Here is a 14,162-nt window from a genome sequence, read left to right as displayed (position 1 = left end):
GGTTGGAGATTGTGAGGTAGCAGACCTTCCATGAAGTAGCTACTCCAGTAGATTGTTTCCATGGTTCTATATGCCTGATCTTTCAAAAGAAACTGGAAATCTGGAGTTTTATCTGAAACTTTTAGATTTTTCAATATAAATAGCAAATGCATATAGCACTTATTATTACTAGGCATTATTCTAAGCATTATTCTAAGCCCTTTTCAATACTCAAAGTTTTAACAATCACTGTATGGTAAAAGCAGAACACATCTATAAGCAAAATTTGATCTGAAAACCCCAGTTCATGGTTTCCAGACACTTTGGCCAATATATCCAACTACTTTCAGTCTCAGAACAAATTATTAATTTAAAAAGCCTCTGAGGTTTTGCCCATGTGGTGTCCTCTGTGTAGAATTCCTTTTTCTTTCTTTCTCAGCATGCTTATCTACCCCAGCTCCAACTGACAAATTTCTATTCATTTTACCTCTTTTATTAAACTCTCCTGATCACTTTCCTGGCCTTAGAGCATTGTTTTCTTCTTTTTTCCAAGGCATTTTGTCCCCATTTTTTTCCTTAGTACACAGCTAGAGGCTTATGTAAAGTAGGCATTCAAAAATGTTTGTCGAATAAGTGAATGACTATTTAAAAAAGAGAGAGAACTATATTTAAGCCCATTCACTTATTTATCAAGCCTTTTAGGTCACCTATTATGCCCGGCACTGTTTTAAAAGAATCCAAAATGCTTTTGTTAAACTAGAAATAATACATCATAAACTTTTCAGGTCTGTGCTATTCTCAAAACATCAATTGTGATGTGATTTCATCATTTGTCTAAACTCTTTGCAACCTAAAGCCAGTTTCTGGAAATTTCAGCTTTTATCGGTGCTTAATGACTGATGGTTTTTACTCCATTTTGAAAATGGCATTTAGATAGCAAGGTGCAATTTCTGAAAGCTAATCCTATCCCAAAACTCAATTAGCCTCGTTTGGAAGTATCCAACAACTGCATGGAAAAGCAGGGAGAGTTGCACTGAAGTTGATTCTCCAATATTACATGGCAATCCAGTGATGGAACTTATTTATGACAACCTAGTGATGGAATTTAAGAATATACTCCCTGCCTTATTAACAACACACACACACACACGAAAGATATAAGGAGAGAAAAATGAGGTGAAGAGAAAACGATGGGAGTGACATCACAATCAACTAGAAATGAGTTTATTACAGAAAAATAGTACACTGTTCAAAACAGTCTTTTAAAAATATTTTTATTGACAAAACAAAACAACATAGAAACGTGAGCATTCTTAACATATGACATACCATACTTCATGTACAATCGATGGCTTACAATAGCATTACATAGTTGTATATTCATCACCACGATATATTCTTAGAACATTTGCATCATTCCAGAAAAAGAAATAAAATGAAAAAAGAAAAAACTCACACATACCATACCCCTACTCTTCCCTCTCATTGACCACTAGTATTTCCATCTACCCAATATATTTTAACCTTTGCTCTCCCTGTATTTTTTCCTATACCTCTTACCTCTTCCTTTCATTGATCACTAGTATTTTAATCTACTCAATTTATTTTGACATTTTTTCCCTTATTATTTATTTATTTTCCATATTTTTTACTCATCTGTCCATAGATGAGTAGATAAAAGGAGCATCAGACACAAGGTTTTCACAATCACACAGTCATGTTGTGAAAGCTCTATCATTATACAATCATCTTCAAGAATCAAGGCAACTGGAACACAGCTCTATAGTTTCAGGCACTTCCCTCTAGTCACTCTAATACACCTTAGCCTGAAAAGGGGATATCTATGTAATGCATAAGAATAATGTCCAGGATAATTTCTTGACTCTGCAAAATAATTTTTAATGTAGAGTAAGTCAGAGTCTAAAATCATGTTTCCTAGTTTCCAGATTGCCACATCTCAAATGGGATTGAAGTCATGGTAGCTGTGGATTAGTTTTTTATTGCTATGTAACAAATTACAACAGATTTAACAGCTTAAAACTGCATGCATTTATTGTCTCCAGTTCCTCTGATTCTGGAGTCTGGGCATAGTTTAATTGGATACTCTGCTCAGGATCTCATGAGGCTGTAATCCAAGTGCTGACTAGGTCGCATTCTCATCTTTAGGTTAGACTGGGATTAAAGCTTCCTCCCACCTCCAAGCTGATTCAGGTTGTTCACAGAATCCATTTCCTTGAAGTTGTAGAACTGAGAGCCCCAGCAATTTGCTGGCTATTATCTGGAGGTTGCCTTCAGTCCTAGAGTACACCCACATTCCTTGCCAAATGGTAGGCAAGGCTACTTAATTCATCAAGTCCACAGGAAGAGTCTCCTGAACAAGGATCCAATCCCATTTTTAAGGGCTTTCATCTGATTAACTCATTCTTAACCAGGATTGTTTCTCTTTTAACTAAAATAAACTGATTTGGGACTTTAATTACATCTACACAATTTTTTTACCTTTTCTCTATTCTGTTGGCTAGGAGCAAGTCATAGGTCTCACCTAAACTCAAGAACTGGGGGATTTTACAGGGCATGAATCATGGGGGCCATGTAAAGTTTGCTTTCTACTATGAGCTTCAATCCCAAATAGTCTAAACTGGGTGGTGGAGGAGGGTGGAATAGATGTTTACTTCCAGATAAAACAAGGGTGAGACTTCCTTATCCCTTTAAAACCAGTGAAATATGAGTAAAGGTATCCAGTATCACTTCCAGGCTCAACTGGTACTTGATTCTCTAATTCTACTTTTCCCTGCCAGAGCAAACCCCAAAACCACTTGTTGCAGTGGTATCATCTTAAAATGCTGAATCTCTTTCAGGCTGGGTCTCTGGATTATTGTCATGAGCAAAACCTCACCTTTCCTGACCACACTGAACATGTACCATGAGCAAGTTATTTTAAGTCACTGACATTTTGTGGTTATTTATTATAACATCATAATCTAAAATAACCTAATTGAAGGATAAGACAGAGTAAAGTTTTACCCTGCCATTGAATTTGGCGAGTTAAAATAACTAAACAATAATAATTTAAAAAAAAGCAACAAAAAATTGTGCAAAATTGTGATGTGAGGTGGTTGCTTCCTTTATACCCTGCAAACTACATTCAAGGTTATGTGATATCATCTGAGACAGATGAAATAATACCTGGAGTTCAGATGAAAATAAGACATGCCTTCCTAAAAGCTTCCTCATGTCCCCAAAAGCTTCCTGTGATCAAGAGTTTACATAAATCAACCTCTGATTCACTAGTTCCTATGCTAGAGCTGCACTTTAGAGTTAAGTATATTGTGGTAGAAGGGAGCTAACTATATAAGCAGTCTAAGAAAATTTGTCAGAGCTTTGAAATGAATAATCCTCAAGGTGAACTAAAATTCTGCACCATATCACCTCAAGCCTTGCTTTTCATTTCACTTTTTTTTTCTTTACTCCCAACCCTCTTGAATCGTTCTTTTTCATTTTTCTACAGTGGTTTTTGTCTAAATAAAACACTGGAAAAATAATTGTTTGGGTTTTTTCTTGGTTTGAGATAAAGAAAAATAATGTTGAGGAGGACCTATGAGGATGTGTCTGTATAACTGTGAAAAGGAGTTGCAGTGAAATACATTCAAAGCAATGAGAAAGAATTTAAGGGGAAAACTAGAAGAAAACTATGAAATTAATTTTTAATTCTTAAATAGCTTCCATGAATGAAAGCAGACAGATCTAGTCTATGGAGTCATTTTGACTTTCTGTGCATTGCTATCTTCAGATAAATGTTTCCAGGTAGTAATACTTTAAGCTCAGATAAAGGAGAGGTGTCTTCCTGTCTAATGGGAGGGAAACCATGCAATTTATCCACTTTTGGCAACTGGCATAATCATATGTCAAATTCTGTGGCCTCCCCTCTTTGTGAGAAGCAGTTCACTTTCTTTCTGAGTCCATCACTATCACTGAAGCATCCCTTGGAAATGTCAAAGCCACCTGGAAAAGATCAATCTCCTTTAGTTAAGAGATGATGAAAAGAAGAGGCATGGGGAAACATGGACAAGAAAGAGTATGTTAGGTGGTGTACCACTTAAGGAAAGCAGGTATTTTTGCCTTTGCCAATATTTCTTTTCATTTTATATATGTATGTGTATTCTCTCAGTTAGCAGAGAGAATCAGGTCAGTAAATTTATTTTCTGGTTAACATGGAGACCAATGTGGGGGCTGGGGAAAATAAGAATTTTGATTTTAAATGTTAATATTTTTCTACCATTCTTGAATTAAAAAGAAAATCTTGAATTACTTTAATTAGAAGCATTTAACACCTACTGTGAAATGGGTTTGATTATGTCTAGACAGAGAGAAATGCTGATGTGTTTATGTGTCATTATTACCCCACAGATGTGTCTACTTTTCCACTTTAAAGATAAAGAAGTTCTGAAAGTATATTGTACATTTCCTGAACATTGAAAACAAGCATCTATTCTCCATCTGAGCATATTTATATTTTTAAATTTGAAATAAACAAATAAGAGGGTTAAGTGAAACCAGAGAGAAGGCCAAAAAATGGCAATGAAATTATCTCTGTATATGATGAATGTACATATTTCATGGTTTGCATGTGTTTGTGTCTGTGTGGGCTACTCTAGAAAAGTGAAATAAAATGAAATTCCTTACTTAAATCTCTAAAAAAAAAAAATCAACTGGAAACTGAAAGCTACCTTTTAAATGGCTCACTTAACTTCAGGACAATTGATCAACTTCAGCTTCAGTAATTTTACAGCATTCTTTTAGATTACCTGTTTTCTCATAATTGAAACTATAAACCATCATCTTTAGGAAGTGATGTAAAGCATAATCCATGATATTCTTTTCAATTTTTCAGGATTGGCACCATATGCGTGAGAAGGAATAATGGGGTTTTAATCACATTAAAATTAAGGATTGTAGGAATGTCCAAACACAGCTGTCAAACCTCTCTGAATCCTTCTGCTTTCCCCCATTCCCATTTGTAATCCCTCTCTAAGTACTTTTGATTTTTAATATTTAATCTTTTCTCAATTGTATCTGAATCTTTCTACTCCCATGCCACCTTCTTGTCCGTCCTGTCACGCTTAGACCACAGCACTAGCCCTCTAAATAACCTCCTGCTTTTGCTCTTGCTCCCTTCTGTTCCACTTTCTACATTTTGATAGACTACTCTTTTTAAGACATAAATCGAACTGTGTCACTCTCCTATTTAAAGTTCTTCAAAGGAATCTCATCATCCTTAGGGTACAAAGCAAACTGTATACATGGCTTAAAAGTCCTGGAGGGTCTGTTTCCTACCTGAACCCTGCAACCACCATTCCCATCTTATAACTCTACTTGCTGTGTGTGTGTCATGCAGCCTCCTTGGCTGCCTTTTCATGCCATCGGTATACGATGTTCTCCCCCATCTTGGGGCCATTGAACATTCTGTTTCATGTATCCGAAGTTTTTTTCCTCATTTTTATCTGCTTTACCTGTTTATCTCCTGTGCTGGTTTGAAAACATTATGTACCCCAGAATAGCAATGTTTTAATCCTGACCCAGTCTCGTAGGAGCACCCATTTCTTTTGATCCTGATTCAACACTGTAGGTTGGAAACTTGATTAGATTAGTTCCACAGAGATGTGACATACCCAATTGTGGGTGTGACCTTTGATTAGATGGAGATGTGACTCTACCCATTCCAGGTGGGTCTTGATTAGTTTACTGAGATCCTTTAAAAGAGGAAACATTTCGGAGAAATGACAGAAACTTCAGAGCCAACAGAGAGAGCAAAGGCAAGGATTTTTGGAGATGCTTAGAGCCCAACAGGCATTGTCATGCATTGTCCTATGAGATGTTAAGCAAGCCAGATCCTAGAGAGATCCAAGGGAAGCCAAGAGATGAAAGCCAGCCCCAGAGAAGTAAAGTTTGAAACTCCCACAGAAACAGAGGCTGAAAGCAATGGAACCCAGGACCAAGGGACCAACAGATGTCAGCCCTGTGACTTTACAGTTGACAGAGGTGTTCCTGACCCATTGACCTTCCTTGACTTAAGGCATCTTTTCCTGATGCCTTGGTTTGGACATTTTTATAGGCTTAGAACTATACACTTGTAACCTTATTAAATTCCCCCTTTTTAAAAGCCATTTCAGTTCTGGTATATCACATTCCAGCATTTACCAAACCAAAACATCTCCTATCCATCCTTCAAGTATGATCTTAAATGTCAATTCCCCATGGAATCTTTTCATAGTCCCCAGACTAAATCAATGCTTTCAGGTATATACTTGCATGAAACCCTGTACTTTTTCTGTACAATTATCTCTCACAGGTTTTGGCTTTAAGTTGTGCTGTTTTATGTATGATATGAGCTTTCACAGTCATAGATTCATCTGTACAAAGATATTGTTTCTTCATTTCTGTCCAACTGGACTTGGCTCATGGGATTCCATGTCCATTCATGGTGCAACCAAATCTTGCCAAAGTCATTTCCAGAATTTTTTTTAGTTTCCTTAAAATAAATATAATTCCTTCAGTCCAAGGTCTTCCCCTTCCCCATTTTCTTCCCTTCTCTCAGGGAGATAAAGTTCCTGGATGTAAGGGAAATGGGACACCTGGCTCATAATGGTTCTCTATTCTTTATGACCTGTGCTGAGATATATCTGTTCTCCTTTGCTTATTCCCGTACTGGCATTTCCTGATGTTCCTGTGATCCTGAAGTGACTACTAGTTGTCTTATATATGCCTCTTGTCTCATCCAAATCTCCACCACAGAGACTTCCTGATCTGTTTTTAGAATTGCTTTCCCCTTGATTTAAAACTCAACTGCTTTTCTATAAACCAGTAGAGTCTGTGGCTCTTTTAAGGCTGCCCTCAGGCAGCTCAGTAAGCTCCATTTTGTGCCAGAGAAGAGAGACATTTCTGTGCTGTTTGAATGTGGTTTTCATTCATCTTGAGGGGAAGGGATTCTGTCAATGAGAATTCCTGTTCTGATAAGCGTCTGGAGTTGCTTTTCCAGGTTTCAGGGTTTAAGGTCTGGCTAGGCCTTTACATTTGACTTAACATTTCCCCCAGATCGTGGAATGGCACACAATAGAAAAGAAGGTATGGTAGCAGAAGACCAGAGGATGGCTACTTAGTGTACGTTTGTGACTTCCCCAGAGAAGATGGGGATAGGAGGACTGGGCGATGATCACTTAACAGGTATCGGTGATTTCCCTAATACGCCTCTTTTCTGCAATCCACACCAACCACATCTCTCTCAGACTCTCTCTCCCAATTCTGAAATTCCTATCCCCGGATGAAAACTGCCTCTTCACTGATTGCCTTTATACTATAAAGTTATGGGTAAATTTTGTACTCATGTCCTTAAGGTTTTGCCTCCTCTTGATATTCAGAGTCAAGTTTTTATTTTAAACTGCTTCTTGTTGACTGTCAAGACAATTGTCCTTATAACAGCTTTAAAAATCTATTCAGTACCTCAATTGAGTTTTTTCTAAGCTGATGCACACCTTCCCTGAGGCAACAAGGACAAATTTGAGGGAAAAAAACTTGGTTATTTTACAAAATATTGCCTTTGATGTTTGTGTCTCCCAAAGAATTTTAAGTTCTCTAAGGTCTGGAGTCAGGCACATATATATTAATCCCCTGGCCCACATTAGAGTACTTGCTTCAGTTTGTTAAAGCTGCCAAATGCAATATACCAGAAATTGATTGGCTTTTACAGAAGAGATTTATTAGTTACAAATTTACAGCTCTAAGGCCAAGAAAATGTCCAAATTAAGGCATCCAGATAATGATACCTTGATGCTGAAGAAAGCCTGATGGCATCCAGGGTTCCTCTGTCACAGGGGAAGTCCCATGGCAGCATCTGCTGGCTGTTCTCTTCTGGGCTGATTTCACAATGGCTCTCTCAGCTCCTGTGGGTCCTTCTGGCTTCTCCTGGGGTATTTTCTTCCTCTGTTAGCTCTCTCATAAAGGGTTCCAGAAAAGGATTAAGACCAGCCTTGAATGGGTGGGGTCACATCTCCATGGAAACAACTTAATCAAAAGGTCCCATGCAACAATAGGACTGCCCTCATAAGATTGGATTATAAGAACACGGACTTTTCTGGGGTACATAACATATTAAAGCCAGCATAGTACTCTATTAATAAATATTATTGAAGGAGAGGACATGAAAACAAAATAATACTATAGGATAATAAGCTTAATCCTCCTAGTAGAAATCTCATAAACTCTGTTAGAGCAAGGTAGTCTGGCCCTTGGCTCTACACGGACTTCTCCATCATTCCTCCTAATATTAGGAATTTATCTCATTCTGGGCCTGATCTGAAAAGAAAAAGGCCATGGCCTTCTTTTAACTCCAGCAACATGGAAAGGGGCAACAGATAGAATATATGACAGCCAGAAAAAGTTTATGATCCATAGCAATAGAGAAAGTAGAAGAGAATACCAGGGATATGGCTTAGTTTCTTTTCAGGTGAAGTCATGAATCATTTTATTGCAATGGTTGTGTGGATCAAGAAGAAAAGAACAGAGCCACCAATATTTACTTCATATTTTAATGCACTTATTGTTTGCAAATCCCACCCATTTGGTGACTTGGAGTTTGATGTATATCCTATTTCCTTGGGTAGTTATGAGGGAAGAGAGTTCTTCCTACTTTCTGTTTGCTACACTCTTTCATTAGACCTTTTTAGGAAGGGTTAAACTCAAACTCGTGCAAAGAGGGACTATTCATTTGCAAGCAAACATTAGGGCACTGCCAGCTGATGGAAACATATAGTCTTGGTAGTTAGAATCCAAACATAAAATAAGTTTCCATTTTCTTTTTCCACCTACTCTTTATTATTATTTTTTTTACAGTAAGAGGAATTTTCACTGGAAAGTTTTCATTTTAAAGATCAAGTCTGTGCTTTATTTTAACCACATTTCAGATTTCAGAAAGAAAAACATTCCAGAGCAAAATGGAACTGCCTTGAGCTTCACACTGCAGCACAGTTTAGGAACAAGTTTGGAAAAATAGCTGAAGAAACTTTTGGGGGATTCTCAAGACCTCCCTAAAAGGAAAGAGTCTTAAAATTATGTTTAGATCATAATTTTAGAGTTATAAACACTCTTTGAAATAATGCATAGCAATAACTTCATTTAGTGGTTTGTTCAAGGTCAAATTGTTATTTGATGGTGCATCCTAGGCAGAGCACTTGTCTTTGAATCCCAGCTAAGCCAGATAGACCCCTATTAAAGGAAAATGAAGACACAGGAATGGAAAGTAGAAGAAAGCTATAGCCAAGTTATCTGAGAGGTGTGGCCATGAAATACTGCAAGCTGCTCAAATCATTTCTAATTTCTGTCCTTCCAGATGATTCATTCATTCTACCCTAGAATCTGTGAATTATTTATCTAGTATCTTTCCAACAAATTCCATTTTTGGTAAGGTAACCAGAGCCTGTTTCTGTTCCTTACAATCAGTGAGCCCCAAAACATAAAGTACTAATGTCATTGTGTTTCAGGATTCCTCAAAGTCTTTAATATGCCAGTGTGAATCTTCAAAAAGAAGTGCTATATGGTCATTCCTATATATATTTTTCACCAAGAACCTTTTATAATGGTGAATCATTTGGGAATTTTTTTTCTTCAGAATATGCTCTGTAAAATATTGCATAATTCCATTGCTGTTCCCTGAGGCACTGCAATAGCTCTAGAGCTAATACTCAACCTATCTGGAAGAATTTCAAAAGCCTTTCCTACTTACTAAATAAGGATTGCTACTTTTGTATGGTATGAGGATAGTACAGGTCCTGTGCTGTAATGATGTAACATTTAGGATACTGGATACTGACAACAATTTTACATGATGTTTTCCTGTTAAAATCTTTGGGTCAGGTTTCCAGGGTTTCTACAATTTAGTTTTTATTATATTACAGACTCATACATATTTCAGATAAGATTCCATGCCTATATCCCCCTACAGATAAAACAGAAACAAATGAAATTTAACTATTATTTCCTTGAATGCTGGCAGATTGAATTAGGTAATGTCTGCTTATGGCTTGAATTCCACCAGAAAGAAGAATTTAAAGATACCAGTATTGAGTGTTTTTGTAGGAATGATTTCAAAGCACATTTATGTGCTTTAATATATTGTTTATAGTTGCATAAGTTTTCTATTAAATACTTTTGGATAAGGTACAGGGATGACAAGGTCACGTGAACTGCCTCGTGACTGCCTTTTCCTAAAGAAAGATAAAAACATAAGCCAGAGCTATTCAAACTGATCCCTGTGCATGTTTAAGAAAACCAGACCTTTTTACAAGTCTCCCTACTATCCACTAACCCTGGAAATGGAGCTATATATTGCTTTACCATCAAAATAAGTGGTGGATGCATTTTTTTTTAAATTCATCAGCAGCATTATATGTCATCACCATGGTGTATTATGTATCTATTACATGGCTGATTAGGGAATAAATAAGTTGTTCATTGCTCTTGATCCAATACTCTGCTCCTCAGTTTGCAACAGTTATTTCAACCAGATGGATTTTGGGAAACATGATAAGTCTGAGTTGGAGCCAGTAATACATTCTATTCACTTATCTCCAGAAAATCTCTCATAGCCATGCTTTCCATTGAATATATATAGCATTAAATATTTAAAAGACTAAACCACTCGAGGTCATGGCATCTCTTGTTTATCTTCACAGGAAAGGTTTTACAAAGGGAGGAAGGCAGTCAGGGGGAATGAGTATGTTGCTTTTTTTCTGATCTTTATTGCACAGTACAAGGCCACCACAAGTGGGGGCTTGATGAAATCAAAACCTAATAAGGCTGGAAGCAACAACAGAGGAGCAGCTTGTCTGCATCATAAAAAGGGTGTTGATAATGTTATCTTTGAGGCTTGATGGGGTGGGGTGGGATGGAGATGGCTGACAAAGATGGGATATAAACTCCTGAGTTCCCTTCTTCAGTGGGAATCTTGGAAACCCTTGGAAAGGAAGGCAGAACAGCAGCAAATCATTGGCTATCTCCTATATAAGCTCGCAAAAACCTATTAACTGTTGCTTTTTTGATTGGAGACTCTTGGGCTACAGTAAAAACAGTCCATCAGAAACAGTTCTGAATAGAAAATACTGCTTTGGATTTCAATCAGAATTTAATTAGTAGCGTTTAGTTGGAACTTGAGTCTGTCTTCCTTACAAAGCTGTATTTCTCAATTAATCACTGAAGTAAGGTACTATTATATAATGTTCATTCATTCATTCATTCATCATTCATAAGAACTTATTGAGTACCTATTGTATGCAGCATTGTCCTCTCTTCTGGTAATATAATGGTGAACAAGTTACATTTCCTGTCCTAAAGTATCTCATATACTAGTTATGAAGATAGACAAGTAAACAGGTAATTTTAGTACAGTGCAATATGCATTTGGTAAGCTTAAGGGACTTGAGTGGAAGAGAGGAGACACTAAACTAACCTTTGAGGATATTAAGAGATGATAGCTAAGCTGAGAATGGATGAGTAGGAGTTAGCCAGGTGTTTCAATTTGCTAAAGCTGCTGGAATACAATCACCAGAAATAGATTGGCTTTTTCAAAGGGGATTATTAGGTTACAAATGTTAAAATTCTAAGGCCATGAAAAATGTCCAAATTAAGGCACCAATAAGAGGATACCTTCTTGGAGGAAAGGAAGCCGGCATCTGGAACACCACTGTCAGCTGGGAAGGCACATTGCTGGCATCTGCTGGTCCTTGCTCCTGGCTTGTTGCTTTCAGTTTCTGATTCCAGTGGCTTTCTCTTCTCTAAGCATCTATGGGTCCTTTCTTCACTTCTTCAGGGCAAACTCTGGATTTCATCTCTTAGCTTCTCTAACCTTTTGCCACATTCTGGGTCCATCAGGTTTTGTGCGTCCTTGCTTATTATCTCCAGGGGCAATTCTGTCTCCAAGCGTCTGTGCTTTCTCCAGAAGTTCTCATTCTTATAGGACTCCAGTAAGTAAATTAAGACCAAACCTGTATGGGTGGGTTCACATCTAATCAAAAGTTCCCACCCAACAATAGGTCTGTCCCTATAAGATTGGATTAGAAGAAAATAGCTTTTCTGGGGTACATAACAGTTTCAAATCAGCACACCTGGTGAAGAAAGAAAGATAAAGGAAAGAAACTTCCCTCTCAAAGCCCTGGAAGTGGCAGCCTTTCTGAATATTAACAATTTTGAATACTTAATAAATCCTCAGTAATTTACATATATCTCATTTATTTCTCTTATGAAGAAAGTACCATTTTAAGGGTAAAGTGGATACTCATGGAGGTTAAGCTATTTGCTCAAGGTCATAAAATACTTAAGTGGAGAATCTAGATTCAAATTCTAGTTGGTCTGGCAGCAGAACCTGATTTTTCCCCTTGATATGTACTGGAATTATTATCTAAGGCAATCAATTAATCCATTGTATAGGATCCTTTTAGATTATTTATCTTGTGATTTCCACCAAAACAAGAATAGATGAGGTGGTGGGTTAATGGTTGGCACTGGAAGTGAAAGTTATGATATAGAGACAGCAACTGGGCATGGCAGAATGAACTGTGTCTAAAATGCACAAATGAAAGAATCTGTACAATAGAGAATGAAGAAGGGGGGCTTTGCAAAGTAATTATCAGAGAAGAGTCTTCCGAAAGATGGTGAGAAGCAACTTGGTAACCCACTCTTTAGTCCCAGTATCAATGGGGCCATTTGTTCTAGTTTGAAAGCTGCTGGAATGTGATATACCAGAAACAGAATGACTTTTAAAAAGTAGAATTTAATTAGTTGCAAGTTTACAGTTCTAAGACTGTGAAAATGTCTAAATTAAAGCAAGATCATAGAAATGCCCAACCTAAGGCATCCATGGAAAAATACTTTAGATCAAGAAGGCCAGCGGCATTTGGGATTTCTCTCTCAACTGGAAAGGTACATGGTGAACATGGCAACATCGTCTAGCTTTTCCTCCAGGCTCCTTGTTTCATGAAGCTCCCCAGGGGGCATTTTCTTTCTTCATATCCAAAGGTGTCTGGCTGCATGGGCTTTTGTGGTGCTCATAGCTCTGAAGATTTTTCCAAAATGGTTCCCTCTTAAAGGACTCCAGTAAGCAATGCCACCTTGAATGGGTAGAGGCATATCTCCATGGAAACTATCTAATCAAAAGTTACTACCCAAAATTGGGTGGGTCACATCTCCATGGGAACAATCAAAAAGCTCCCACCCAGCAATACTGAATGAGGATTAAAGAACATGGCTTTTCTGGGGCCCACAAACTCAAACCGCTAAACCATTAGATCTTGTTTCTTGCCCTCCAGTACTCATGAAAGTGAAAACAGCATGTTTACAATCTGCAAACATTGATAGATTTCTGTTTCTGGAAGCCAAAGAAGTTCCAAATAAAACATATCTTATGTGCCAGACACTGTGAATGTTTTGTCCCTAGCCTTCACAAACCTTTCAAATTCAATAAGTATTATGGTAAGTTTTCTTATCATCCTTAGTTAACAAAGACCCATAGAGAGAACTTAGGCTTGAGGTGGTGCAAGATGGCAGCATAGTGAGGTATGGAATTTAGTCTGCCCTCCAGAACAGCTAGTAAATAGCCAGGAATTGTGCAGACCAAACTGCTGGGGAAATATCATTGTGCACACAGCATATATCTGTCTGGACCAGGTGAAATGGCTGAGCTCCCACACAGACTGTAAGTCCCCCAAGCCATGGAGGCTGCCACCCCTCTCCTATGGGTATGGCAGGGTGGTTCCCCAAGGGGAACAGAAACAGACCTTACTAGTAGCAAGGGCTCAGCTCAACCACACTCCAGTTGTTGAATTAATTAACAAATTCTGATTACTGAAAATTGGCCCCCAGTACAGATAAATCTGGAATAAGCACTAAATGAACTAAGAGTTTTTGCCCTGGCAGAGAGGAGGCAGGGCTGACAGAAAAAAAAAAAAACAAAAAAAAAAAACCTCAAAGGCTATTTGAGTTGGACAACACAACATATTGTGAAAGAGCTGGACTCCAATATATATATATATATATATATATATATATATATTTATCTCCTTAACAGCTTATTAAATAGAACTAGAAGCACTCTCAGGCTCCAGCACTGTCCCAGCAATGGCAGAACTAAGGCATGTCTG

This window comes from Tamandua tetradactyla, chromosome 11, assembly GCF_023851605.1.
Source record: "Tamandua tetradactyla isolate mTamTet1 chromosome 11, mTamTet1.pri, whole genome shotgun sequence".
Taxonomy (NCBI): domain Eukaryota; kingdom Metazoa; phylum Chordata; class Mammalia; order Pilosa; family Myrmecophagidae; genus Tamandua; species Tamandua tetradactyla.
This window is presented reverse-complemented; position numbering follows the sequence as displayed.